The 14,573-nt window shown below is 44.1% G+C and overlaps 1 pseudogene across 1 annotated transcript; it reads right to left on the bottom strand.

Annotated features, from left to right (window-relative positions):
• Nucleotides 1-2,250: 2,250 nt before the first annotated feature.
• LOC100425310 (putative NBPF family member NBPF5) lies at nucleotides 2,251-14,403 on the bottom strand (annotated as a pseudogene). The gene is made up of 11 exons (XR_013413801.1): nucleotides 14,102-14,403; nucleotides 13,528-13,739; nucleotides 11,907-12,009; nucleotides 10,357-10,571; nucleotides 9,210-9,282; nucleotides 7,426-7,640; nucleotides 6,365-6,416; nucleotides 5,632-5,847; nucleotides 5,040-5,140; nucleotides 3,994-4,039; nucleotides 2,251-3,223 (listed from the first exon to the last, which is right to left on the bottom strand). The product of XR_013413801.1 is annotated as a putative NBPF family member NBPF5 (transcript).
• Between the last annotated feature and the right edge of the window lie 170 nt (nucleotides 14,404-14,573).

Genomic DNA, 14,573 nt, shown 5'->3' with positions numbered 1-14,573 from the left:
GGGCAATGGCAGTAGCAGTGGCAAGATGCTTGTCTGCGTCCTGAGCAGTGTGCACTGATGCTGGCAGTGAGTGCAGTGGGCTGGGTGGGCCAGTCTTCAGGCCCCCAGGTGATTCTTGCAGGTAGTTGCTGGCTGAGGTGGTAGTGGCTGGGAGTTTTGGCCCAACATCAGGCCCCCAGGAAGAGTGATCCAGTGTCCAAGCAGGTGGATTGGGTTAGGCAATCCACAGGTCTCTGGGCCATGTGCTCTGTCTTGAGAGGAAAGGCTAAGCCAGGATGAGTGGGCTTGTGCTCAGACCCTGAAATGGTGAGAGCGGGCACCAGCTGTGTGTGGATGGGGGCAGGGCTATTCTCAGATTCAAGGCTTGGGTAAGGGACAGTAGCATCCATGTACAGGCCTTGCCACTAGAGAGAGTGTGGCGTCCTTTGAACACTGAATGGACCAGAGACAAGCATACACAGAGCTTGCTTGGCAAGGGCCATGGCACATGACAGAGGCAAGGTAAATGTGTATTTCACCCATTTCATGAATCCCTATGATCCTGGGAAAAGCCTTTGCTTCTTTGAACCTCAAGGAGAAACAGAAAACAGAATTATCCTAGCACAAAAGACCCTTACCCACCAAAAGAGGATGGAGGACAAATGTTTTAACTGATTTTTTCATTACAACATACTGAAATATACTGGAGGGCATCAAAGAGTTATTTGCTCCCACTACAAGATGATTTGATAGGTAAAATGCCCTACAATCCAGATGCAGCTCCCAGAAGTCCAAAAAATGAAATGAGTGAGAAGAAATGAAAATTGGATTTTTTCTCCACACACCCTCTGAAGCTGCTGCCCCATGGGACAGCCACTCAACAGGAAGGATCTTCTGGAGATCATGGGGATAGGAACCACTGGGCTTTGCTCTTCAGCTAGGCTACCACCTCATCATGGACAGTGGTTGTTGATGGTTTACATGACCTTATGACACTGAGACCAGACACATGATTGAAATTACAAACCCACACATGGAAAAAGTCACTGGTGCTCTACAGAGAATGAAAGCTGTGGCCATGCATGGAGGATGGGACACTAGTCTGCTTCAGATGGAGGGCAGCCACCTCAGAGGAAGTCAAGAAACTGGCCTGGGACATAGGAATCATGAAAACAGATCTCCAAAATAATTGGGCAAAACTGCCAGCACAAGTGGACGACCAGAGAAAAGTGAGGGGCGCTGTTCAGGAAATGCAACTAGCAACATACTTTCATCAAAGAAAGATGTCTTATCATAATAATGTTTTCAGCTACAATTCTAAGCAAAAAGAAACAAAGCTGGAGGCATCACACTACCTGACTTCAAACTATACTACAAGGCTACAGTAGCCAAAACAACACGGTACTAGTACCAAAACAGACATATAGACCAATGGAACAGAACAGAGACCTCAGAAATAATACCACACATCTACAACCATCTGATCTTCGACAAACCTGACATAAATAGGCAATGGGGAAAGGATCTCTTATTCAACAAATGGTGCTGGGAAAACTAGCTAGCCATATGCAGAAAACTGAAACTCAACCCCTTCCTTATACCTTATACAAAAATTAACTCAGGCTGGATTAAAGACTTAAATGTAAAACCCAAAACCATAAAAACCCTAGAAGGAAACCTAGGCAATACCATTCAAGACATAGGCATGGGCCAAGTCTTCATGATGAATACACTAAAAGCAATTGCAACAAAAGCCAAAATTGACAAATGGGATCTAATTAAAGAACTTCTACACAGCACAAGGAACTATCATCAGAGTGAACCTACAGAATGGGAGAAAATTTTTGCAATCTACTCATCTGACAAAGGTCTAATATCCAGAATTTACCAGGAACTTAAACGAAGTTACAGGAAAAAAACAAGCATCCCCATCAAAAAGTGAGCAAAGGATATGAATAGACTCTTCTCAAAAGAAGACATTTATGTGGCCAAAAAACATAGGAAAAAAAGCTCATAGAATAATTCAATCAAAACCACAATGAGATACCATCTCACGCCAGTCAGAATGGCGATTATTAAAAAGTCAAGAAACAATAGATGCTGGCAAGGCTGTGAGAAATAGGAATGCTTTTACACTGCTGGTGGGAATGTAAATTAGTTCAATTATTCTGGAAGACAGTATGGCAATTCCTCAAGGATCTAGAATAAGAAATACGATTTGACCCAGCAATCCCATTACTGGGTATATACCCAAAGGAATATAAATCATTCTACTGTAAAGACACATGCATGTGTATGTTTATTGCCACACTATTTACAATAGAAAAGTCATGGAACCAACCCAAATGGCCATCAATGATACTGAATAAAGAAAATGTGGTACATATACACCATGGAATACTTTGTGGCCATAAAAAGGAATAAGATCATGTCCTTTGCAGGGACATGGATGAAGCTGGAAGCCATCATCCTCAGCAAACTAACACAGGAACAGAAAACCAAATACCACATGTTCTGACTCATAAGTGGGAGTCAAACAATGAGAACATATGGACACAGGGAGGGGAACAACACACACTAGGGCTTATTGTGGGGTGGCGGGGGAGGGGAGGGGAGAGAACATAAAGGATGGATCAATAGATGCAGCAAACCACCGTGGCACACCTGTACCTATGTAACAAACCTGCACATTCCGCACATGTATCCTGGAACTTAAAGTAAAATAAATTTTAAAAAATTAAAAACATTTTTTAAAAGAAGTCTTCAGCTGAGCTATTGGTAGCCAAGCATTTACAGTTGCACCTTACCATTCTCCACACCAGCCTGTCTTGATGCCCACAATCCACTCTTGTGAGAAGGAGCTGGGTGACACAGGAGTCACCTAAGACAAGAGGAAAGTTCCACCCATTGGATGTCTGTGTTTAAAACTAGATCCAAGAGCCAGGCTCAAAACAATCTAAGTACAGGAATGTCATGTCTCAGCCTGTACAAATTGCAGAAACAAAAATATATAGAGGTTGCCTGGGAGGGAGACCAGTGGAACTTTATGACCTTCAGGGTGGAGTACTCATAGGCTACATCCAGAGCAGAGCAGGCGAGCTGTTCCTCCAATGAGCACAAGATGCTCCTATAAGGCTGGTGGCAGTCAGACAGGTTATGTTCAATCGAAGGAGTCAAGTAACCTTCATCCAGTGAGTCTTCTGAAACATCCCACTCTTCTACCTCCAGGAACTGCCTGCTGAGCCTGGAGGGTGGAGAAGATTGAAGATAAACACCAGAGGGAACCAAAACCACAGTGCCCAACTGACTAAAGGGAGGCCTCCAGGAAAGGCCAGAGAAAGGAAAGGGCAGGCCCCTCAGAGAAACAGAAAATCCTTCCCCATATGGGGCAGAAGAGAGAGAGCAGCAGAGGCTCGGTGCACTGGGCAGACAATGAGCTGAGGACGAACGAGATGGAATGATCCCTGTACGAAATGGCCATGACACATAGTGCACACGGAGGGACATCAAGGTGCATTCAGCACTTTTGCATAAATTGTGTTGAAAGCAGCATGCAGTGGCAACATGAACACGGGCTCTTGAGTCTTCCTAGAATCTTAGTGATATTGTATCTTCACCATCTCTTTTTCTCAATATCGTAGCATGATATGAAGTTTTTCATTCACTTTCATGCTATCATACACTTGCATACATGGTAACACCAAGACACAGCCATCAGATGTGCATCTCCAATTCACATTAAGCAATAAGAATAGAAAAGGGGACTGCAGAAAACACCTGTAATAGATCAGTTCAACTGAGTCAACTGAAGACAGGTTAGTACAATTGAGAGGAATCAATAAGAGGGGATAATATAAATACAGTATACAATGAAAACAGGCAATGCTAATAACATAAATATTTCATGATTGGCTGAATAGATGGAACAAACATTCAGCACGTTCTGTTTTTTCCTGCATCTGGAATCTCCAGATGTCCACACTGAATTAACTGTCTTCAATTCCTTAGAGTTACCTGGGGCATGATGGGTCTTGGACCTCCTCTTTGTTATGTTTAAGTTCTGTAAATAATTTCAGACAGGGAGAGACAAATTAAGCAGATTCTTCTACACCCATGAATAATCCACCATCCAATCCTAACACAGAGCCATCAGTCTCCTCAGTGGGAGAAGAGGACACTGTGAGAGAAATATTTCGGGAGGCCTGAGGTCCTGTCAGGATAGAAATGTCTTGGGTTTCCCTGAGCCTAGGGGTGAAATCTCCCTATTCTTGTAGACCATTATCTCAATATGATCTGTCCTGAGACTGTGCAAACAGGTAAGCAATATTTTTTCATACCAATTCAAAGCAAATACCCCCAGATGTTTTCTAGAAAGGAAACTGCAATATTTAGCCTTCTCTCATCAAATATCCAGATTGTTCACAGCTTAGAGCATTTTAAACACTGAAATTGGAAGGGTGGAGGGAATTTACAGACCCTTGAATCAAAATTAATCTCTGAAGCTACATGGTAACATTGGCTATTTGGGCATCTAGGAGTGACAGTGCTCAGTCTTGCTTCCAGAAACATGCCAGCAAGGCAATGGCCCGCTTAGCTACAGCAAGCCAACATCAAAGACAGAGAATGGGCCTGGGTTCAATGAAACCTTGGTGCCATCTTCCACAGAAAGGTAGACAAAGATGCCACTGACCTTGGGTAGTCATAGAACTTCAAGGGACATGGTTGGGAAAAGAAATTTATAAGGAACACAATAATAGCTGGCAAGATAAATGTTATTCAAATTAAGACATCTCACAGACACTTCTTGGAAATATGCTGCACAGGTTGGTGTGAATTTGTCACATCTGTCTTGGGTCCAATATCCTGACAGTGGGCCCAAGATGACACAGGCATGGCCCGAGACAAGGAATAGAGCAGAGCTCACTGACCCAACCCATGTCAGTGTTTCAAATTCAACTCTAGAATCTGATTCAAAACAACTCATGTCTATGATTCCTGGGCACATTGATGACTCTCTAAGCCCACGCTGGGGCTCAGGGTGCAAGGATTATGAGGTCTACCTGAGACATCATTTGGATGTTTATCACATTCACAGTGGAGCACTCCTCCCTCATCAGGAGCCAAGCGGACTTGCTGGTCCTCAAATGAGTACAAGGTGCTTCTGTAAGACAGATGGGAGCCAGACAGGTCAGCAGGAATCAAAGGAGTCAAACAACATCCATCCCAAAACTTTCAGGGGACTTCCTGCTCTGCCACCTGTGGCATCTCCCTGCTGAGACTCGTGGGATAGGTTAAACTGAAGGTCTGAGGTTAATCCAAGGGGGCTGGGGACCATAGACTCCTAGATGGATTTGATGGAAGGCATAAGGCAACGGTTGCAGAAAGCAAAGGGGCTGACCCAATAAAAGGTACAAATTATTCTCTTCATGGTGGGACAGAGTGTGGCTGCCATCAGATGTTGAGAGAGAGAGAAAGATAGAGAGAGACAGAGATAGCGTGTGTTCGGTGAATTGCCCAGATTAGAAACTCATGGGAAAAGAGAAACAAAACTCTCATATTTTGACATAATGTGGAGTTGTTTTGTTTTTTTTCAAGTTTCTTCTCTTGTGTTCAAATACTTGCCAACACGCTGACACCAAACAGTTATCTCACCCTGGATTTAACCACATGGAAGAGGACAGGTGATATCAGGAAATCCATGAGTTTGGTGAGTTCACTTGGGTCAACTGATTGTAGATTACTATGCTTGAGAGAGATTAAGCAATTGAAACCAGGCTGAGGCAGGAAGATCACTTGAGCCAGGGAGGTCGAAGCTGCGGTGAGCCATGATTGCACCACTGCACTCTACCTGGATGACTGAGTGCGACTCTGTCAAAAAAAAAAAAAGAAAGAAAGAAAGAAATTGAAATCTATATGAGTACCACAGTAATAAAATAAAAAAAAAACCTTGTTCAAAAGAATAATTCGTACATGACCAAATGGATAAAATATTTCTATTCGGCCAGGCACGGTAGCTTACGCCTGTAATCACAGCATTTTGAGCGGCCAAGGTGGGCAGATCAGGAGGTCAGATCGAGATCATTTTGGCCAACATGATGAAACCCCATCTCTACTAAAAATATAAAAAATTAGCCAGGCGTGGTGGCAGGTGCCTGTAATCCTAGCTACTTGGGAGGCTGAGGCAAGAGAATCACTTGAACCTGGGAGGCGGAGGTTGCAGGGAGCTGAGATCACGCACTGCACTTCAGCCTGGGTGACAGAGCGAGACTCCAACTCAAAAAATAAAAAAAAAATTAAAAACTTCTATTCATCATTTCCTATTTTTCACTGGGTCTTCAGTCTCCAGATGTCACTATTGAACTAACACCCCACAAATCAGAGTTACCTGGGAGACACTGGCTGTTTCCTTTCCTCTTCTTCATTATCATTTTGATTTTCTGCAAATAAGCGGGTCACATTAAGCAAATTATACTCCACACATGACCAAATCAGTGTCCAATCATAGCACAAGGACATAAACATTCTCAGCATCAGAATATGGTATTCTCACAGAAAGTGTCTAGGATGCCCTAGGTTAAGTCTTAGGAGAAGTAGATGGGCCTGCTTTCCAGGTCGGGGGGGCCGAATCTTCCTCTTCTGGCACATCATAATTCCATATCCTCTGACCTAAGCCTGTTAAAGAGTTAAACAAAACTTTTTCCCCAAGATCTTAGAAACTGGCCTAATTTCTAGAAGTGTTGCTGTGATACTGTCTTGTCTCATCAGATGTCATTGTTGTTGAATATTTAGAGGAGTTTACACACAAGACTGAACTGATGGATATATTCTAAAAACCCTTGCATAAAAGAGATTCTGCGATGTTACACAGAAACACTGCCCATGAGTAGAATGGAGAACTCAGGGCCCAGCCTTGCTTTATGGAAACTTATAAGCAAGGTAAAGATAGAAGTGTTTATGTCCTGGTTTCGAGGTAACTGCTAAGCTAACATAAGCCCACTTAAAGGAGATAGAGACTGGGCCTGAGAGCAGTGAACCCAGGGTAACAACGTCTCCAAATCTATAGGAAAGGCTGCCAATGGCCTTGAATAGGTATAGAAACTCCATGGACGTTTTTCAGGGTCACAAATTACATCACTGCAGGGGACAAGAGGCATTGGATCCAAGATAGGAGGTCTGACAGGTGCCTCCTGTATACCTCCTGTACACAGGTGGGTATGAGTTTATCACACCTGCGTGGGACCCAATAACCTGATACTGGGGCCAGGGAGACTGAAGTATGGCACGGGCTGAGGAGGAGAGGGAAGCCCCCTAACCCACCTGATATTTGTGTTTAATATTTAATCCTACTTCCTGATTCAAACCAATATGTATCTATAGGCCCTGTCCTCAGAGTTGAACTTTCTCAGCCTAGGCAGAGGTACAAAGGACGAAGAATATAGAGGCTACCTGGGAGAATGTTTAGCACTTCCTCTTCCCCTTTGTAATGTGGCGATTCACTGCCTACATCCAGAGCAGAGTCGACTTTCTCTTCCTCAGGTGTGATTTTGGCACACCTCTGAGGCAGGGGGGAGTCAGAAGGGTCACGGCAAACTGAACAAGTGGCAGAATATTCCTCCAGTGAATTCTGAGGGACTTCCTTTTCTTCAGCTTCCTGTACCTCCCTGATGAGCCAGGTGGGATAGAGATGACAGAGGTGACAGAAGATTAAACCAAGAGGGATTCGACCCCAGGGAGTTTTAGAGAGTTTTGACAGGAGGCATAAGAGAGTGGTCCTGGCTGGGCATGGTGGCTCACGCCTGTAATCCCAGCACTTTGGGAGGCCGAGGCAGGCAGATCATGAGGTCAGGAGATCGAGACCATCCTGGCTAACATGGTGAAACCCCGTCTCTACTAAAAATATGAAAAATTAGCCGGGTGTAGTGGCGAGTGCCTGTCATCCCAGCTACTCGGAAGGCTGAGGCAGGAGAATGGCATGAACCCGGGAGGCGGAGGTTGCAGTGAACCGAGATCACGCCACTGCACTCCAGCCTAGGCGACGGAGTGAGACTGCATCAAAAAAAAAAAAAAAAAAAGAGTAGTCCCTCACGCCACTGCACTCCAGCCTAGGCGACGGAGTGAGACTGCATCAAAAAAAAAAAAAAAAAAAAAAGAGTAGTCCCAGAAAGCAGGGGTGGTTCCCTTTTAGAGGGAATAGGCAATCCTCCCTCTGTCTGCAACCGAGTGTGGCTGCCATGGGGGCCAGAGAAGAAGAGAGCAGCTGGTGCTCTTTGCACTAAGCAGATAGGATCTGAGGAGGGAGGAGACTCAGCTATCCCTGTATGGTGCAGATGTGATATACAGCACACACGGAGAACCCTAACAGCTGCTACACCATGTGGCTAAGTTGGGTTGAATTTAACATACTCTTACCAAGGGAATACAGGCTGAGCCACTCCAAAGATTGTGTGCCTTCTAGGTTGTCTTCTTCTAATATTCTAATATTGTGAAATGAAAAGTGAGTACTTTTGGTCTAGGTACTTTTCTTGGTGTGCAACTTTGCTAGTTACTTCCTAAATCCTCTCCTTGTTAACTCTTTGCTATTTATCTTACCTAACAAGAACCTAAATGACAACTGCGTAGGAAGCAAATAAACATCTTCCTCTAGTTTTCTTTTTCTTTTTTGAGACGGAGTCCCGCTCTGTTGCCCAGGCTGGAGTGCAGCGGGATCTCGACTCACTGCAAGCTTCGCCTCCCAGGTTCACGCCATTCTTCTGCCTCAGCCTACCGAGTAGCTGGGACTACAGGCACCCGCCACCATGCCGGACTAATTTTTTGTATTTTTAGTAGAGACGGGGTTTCACCATGTTAGCCAGGATGGTCTCGATCTCCTGACCTCATGATCCACCCGCCTCGGCCTCCTAAAGTGCTGGGATTACAGGCATAGGCCATGGCACCTGACCTTTCTTCTAGTTTTCATTGCAGAAGAGAACAGTTCTAGTCAGTGTGTGCAGGAAATCCCTAAGGCTGGTAAGTTCACCTCAGGTCATGCTTACAGGTACCACAAAGAAAACAGATAACCATGTTAAGGGGGCTATTTTATTATTGAATGAGTGCGCTAAATTACTACAATCTGCAGTTTTGTTCGTCCTTGCATCTGGAATCCATGACTACTTTCACCTCCCTTGTGTTCTTTCTGAGGCCTTTTCCATATTTTACCTATCCATTACCAGCTCCTGATTGTTCATTGTTACCTGGGGGCAAGTGGTTCTCCGACTTTTTCAACCTTCTCATCTTTGACATTTTCATCCTCAACTTTATCATTTTCTGAAAACTAATGCAGTAGTGTCCATTTGGATATTTCCCACTTCACCCACTGCAAACACAGTGAGCCATATGACCACAGAGACATGAACAGAGACATGAACATCTATGTACAAGTCAGTGTTGCACTGAAGGCTCTCATGTTTTGTCTTTACCTCTCATGTTTTCTGCCCTGGTGTGGTTTCCTGATCCATCAGACAATGTGTTTCTGATCTGGAGAGTCACCATCATGACATGGGCCAAAATTAAAAATACCTTTTCCCACCGTATCACTAGAGGCTTGGCCCAGCTTCTCTCTGGACTTTGGCAGCTGTCTTCCCCATCTGGACACAAATCTGATTCCCAGGAACAGTCTCTTTGTCCCCTCACAGCTCTCAATAAAACCTGTTTCTTTCTTTTAGGAGAGGACAACCAACCCTGTCCCCCACCCTTCCATTCGTTAGGAAACTTCACAGACCCTCCAAGTGGCTTCTGCTGTGTTGTCCCAGGAAATTCTCTCTACCAAGAGTGTTCCAGTCTTAACAACTTTCCTAACACCACATGCTACTACATCAACTACCTTATCTAACATCACACAGTGAGGAACTTTGTCTTATTTTGAAATACACTCATGTGTGTTCCCACATTTGAATGCTAGATCTACCATGCAAGAGATAATTTATCCCCATTTCCAGTTAGACACAGACATCCAGGAAGGATAAATTGCTGGCCCACAGTTGCTAAGACAGTGCTGAGAATAGAGTCTGGGAACTTCCATTCTCAGTCCAGGGCTCTCTTCACTCTTCACAAGCTGCCTCCTGTCACATCCTCCTTCCTGTCCTTTAAAACTTGATGGATGCTGCTTCTTGGTCCAAAGACCAGTTCCATCAAGGAGGAAGGAGGCTTTTGCCGTACTGTGACCTCCAACCCCTGACTTTCCCATCTCTCTTCCTACACAAGAAGTCCTGGTCATGTCATGGCACTAACGTTTAGTGGAAAGAAAGACCAGTAATAAAATTGTCATTGTGCAGGTGTGGAGGTCTGGAGTCTTCTCATAAGCCTAGGACTCTGCGTCATCAGGGCCCGTGACTACCTTACCTGGGCTGAGCTTGCGGACAAGGCACTCTGCCAGCCTGCGCCCCTCAGCCAGCTGCTCTCGGAGGTCCTGCCCCTGGTGGTTGTCAGGGTCATCATCAGTGAGAAGGGCCTTGAGATGCTGACTGAGAAAGAGGGAGGCCTCTCTCCCTTCCCGTAACTTCTTCCTCAACTGGGTCAGCTCTAGTGCCTGAGAGTGAACTAAGGCTTTGTATCGCCTAAGGTGGGATAGTAGAGAAAATATAAGAGTGGAGAGGGATCAGTGATCAGTTCAAAGAATTGCAACAGAGATTTTTTTTGAGAATATCCTCAAAGAGTCCTCCAAGCAGAATTTTAGCACATGTTGGTGAAATGCCTTTGGCAAAGAGGAAAAAAAAATTTTAATAAAAGGCTTCCTCTGTATTAGAGAGCTCCTATAGGATTCCTCAGCATTCCATTCATCCTTTTCCTCTGTAAATAAAACTAGCTGTCTTCCCAAATTTGTTTCAGAAAGATGCCCCTTTAGTTTCTCATTTTGGTTGCAGACATTTCCATGTAAAAATGCACATAGTACATTACGCAGTGACTGGACACAAAGCCACACATAGAAATGTGGCCAGGTACAGCTGAGGTTATTCAGAGAGATGAAAGAATGCAAGAATGACAGGGTCAAGAAGAAAAGATTCTTTGAATGAAATAATGTGAAGCCAGTAAGTCAGGAGGTGATTCTAGGGATAAAGAAAACATGGTGTTTATTTACAATGGAGTACTATACAGACATAAAAAAGAATGTTATTTTTTCATTTGCTGCAGCATAAATGGAACTGGAGGTCATTATGTGAAGTAAAATTAGCTAGTTACAGAAAGACAAACATCACATGTTCTCACTTATTTGTGGGATCTCAAAATCAAAACAATTGAACTCATGGTGATAGAGAGTAGAAGGATAGTTACCAGGGGTGGGGAAGGGTAGTGGGGTTGAGAGTATGAGGATGGTTAATGGATACAAAAAAAAATAGAATGAGTAAGACCTAGTATTTGATAGCACAGCAGTGTGGCTATAGCTAATAATTTAATTGTACATTTAAAAATAATTAAAAGAGTATAATTGGATTCTTTGTAACATGAACAACAAATGATTGAAGGGATAGATTCCTAATTTTACATGATGTTATTATAACTCATTGCATCTCATGCACCCCACAAATATATACACCTACTATGTACCCACAAACATTAAAATAAAACATTTAAAAAGAGAAAATGTAGTGGTGATTACACAATGTTTTGAATGTACTAAATGCTTCTGAGTTGTTCACTTTCCTTTGGTTAATTTTGTGTTATGTAAGTTTTGCCTTGATAATGACTTGTTTCGAGTCACAATTGTAGCCCGTAATTTACTAGTATTGTTGTTCTCTAATTGTTGTATACATGTTTGCACGACATGTGCCTGCTATGTAAATTCCTGCCCTTCTCCTGGCCCGGATTAGCTCTTATTTCTCCAGCTGAGCTGCCCCCATCAGAGACTCACACACCTTCCACCTGCCTGCCCCACCACACAGAGCCTCCCTCACCTGAGCTCCTCAGCTTGTGTCGACTTCTCTGCCAGCTTCTCCTCCTTGAACTGCATCTTCTCCCCCAGCACAGATTCTGTGATGCCTTTGTGCTCCTCACACTCTGAGAAGACACACTTGTCTCGGTGGGAGGTTGGACATGTCACTGCATACAGGCGAGAAGTCAGGATCCACCCCAAGAACACAAGGATCCCCAGTACCAGGCTCTCGGCAGCACTTGTTGCTGTCACTTACAGGTACCACAGTGTCTGGCAGGAGCAGCCTCCTCTTTAGGTTTCTTTAAAGCAGATGCTCTGTGCTACCATCGCTTCTCCTAGTGCAGCCAGCAAGAGCTTTGCCTTTTGGGCCTCAATAGAAGCGCCACATCTTTACCAACCTTCCAAATACAAGACAGCTGATACGCCCCAATTTACGGATGAGGAAAGAGAAACTCAAAGGCACATAAAACAACTAGAAAATATGACTCAACTGGAATGAGGCAGAGTCAGAATTCACATCCACTAAGGTGTGACTCTGAATCCTGGGCCACTTTGCCAAGCCTTGCAGCCTCTCCTGTAAAACACTGAGCTGGAACATAAAGCAGTGATCTGCTGTACCCTCGGGAAGGCCTCTAGAACTATGGGACTGATAGTTCTCTCGTATTGGGAATTTAAAGCACAAATATTGTCAAGATTTAAAAAAAAATCATATCTGAATACAATTAAGTGCAATGCGAGGCCTGAGACCATAAGTCCCTGAAGGAAATACGCCCAAATGCTAACAAAATATCTGCTAAATTAGGAATAGTAGAATGAAGAAGTAATAAATAGGTTTTGCTCTGTGCCAAGAACTGTTCTAGAGGATTTGAAAGAACAAGGTCCTGTACTTTATTGCAGCAATTTACAGAGGTAGGAATTATAGGACCCTATTAACAGATCAGGAGACTGAGGCAAAGAGAAGATAAACAACTTGGACTGGAGCCCAGGAGACTAGCCCAGGGTCCCCCCTCTCCACACTGCACTGCTACCTCAGCAGAGTCTTGGGCACTCTCTTTCTTCCTCGTTAGGAATAAGAGCCTCTGCTCTGGGAAGCAGGACTTCCCTCTCAGCAGGGTCGTCCCTGCTCCTGATGCTGTCACTTATGGATACCACAGGTTCTACTAAGAGCAGACTCCTCGTTAAGGTCCTGGAAAGTAGGGACTATGAACTATCACCATCTTTCTCCCAGTGTGGACACCACAAGGCTTTGCCTAATGGGCCTCAACAGATGCTTAAATTAAATTCTGCAAGATTTTATATGGTACAGAAAGGATCCTGGTAAAAAATGGTTCAGCTTGTTGCTGAGAAAATCAGGCAATTTTATGCTTACATCAGGCATCAATAACTGAGATTTTAACTCTAATCCCACCCTACACCCCACTTCAAATACAGAAAAGTTGCTAAACACTTTGTGTCCAGTTTTTCGATTCTCAGGAAAATGTGGTTTTATATAATACCCACTTCTACCTTTCTGGGAGTAGGGGAAGGATGAAGTTTATTTTGATGAAGAGAAGAGAGGAATCGGGTCTAAAGAGTATTTAGTTGCTCAGAGAGAAGACAGTGATCATTCATCACTTTGGTGATAGTGAACCTATGGAACTTACTGCATTTCTGTAACTGGTTGGCCAGACAGTAAGCACAGCTTCAGAGACAAGAAATTTCTCTTTGAGGTCTTGGAACTGCTGTTCGCTCATTTTCAGCTGTGAGCGCAATTCCTGCTTGATTTCTAGGATGTTCATTTCTGCTCTCTCATTGTACAAAGGACTGACAGATTCTGCTATGCTGATGTTTGTGGCAGAAGAGGTAGAGCCAGGGACCGGGAGAAGAAACCCAAACACAAGATGGGTTAAAAACTAGTGAAATCATGAGGTCAGGAGTTCAAGACCAGCCTGACCAATATGGTGAAACCCCATCTCTACTAAAAATACAAAAATTAGCCAGGCATGGTGGTGCATGCCTGTAATCCCAGCTACTTGGGAGGGTGAGGCAGGAGAATCGTTTGAACCCGGAAGGCAGAGGTTGCAGTGAGCCAGGATCATGCCACCGGACTCCAGCCTGAGTGACAGAGCAAGACTCTGTCTCAAAAATAACAACAACAAAAAAAACCCTAGTGAAATCAAACAGGTTTAGTCAGGACTGAGATTAACTGTCCTGAAATCACTGAAATTCTTAACTTACTGTTCAGGAAAACTTGATCAACACCCAACACCTCAAAGTCCTTAACTGCCAAAAACAAAGTTTAAGGTGCCAGAGCTTGGAGCAGAAGGCACTGCCTGTAGCTCAGACTCTGAAGGGAGTGAGGGAAGTAGTGTCCAGTGGGTCAGGTAATGGTCTGCCATCACTATAAGAGAATTAGAAGGTGGCGATGTCACGGAATCTTGGAGCCCCTGCCTTCCACCTGCCTAGGCCATCCTGAAACACAAGGCCTCCTGATCTCCGCTGAGGGTCACCACCGATGGGGACACCTCCCTAAGCTGTCATTCTGGGTATCTGTGTACCCTTGTGACAATACCACAGACCTATCTCTTTCCCAATAAATCTAAGCATATTTCTCATTGTTCATCCCTTACGTGGATAAAATCATCAAGGCAGAAATAATTTCTCAACAGGTTTTATTCTCAATGGTTATGCTGAAGTCACCCACCTTCTC

This window comes from Macaca mulatta, chromosome 2 (assembly GCF_049350105.2).
Source record: "Macaca mulatta isolate MMU2019108-1 chromosome 2, T2T-MMU8v2.0, whole genome shotgun sequence".
In the NCBI taxonomy this organism is placed as follows: Eukaryota; Metazoa; Chordata; class Mammalia; order Primates; family Cercopithecidae; genus Macaca; species Macaca mulatta.
Note: the sequence above shows the minus strand (reverse complement) of the source record. Positions and strands in the feature narration are given on the sequence as shown.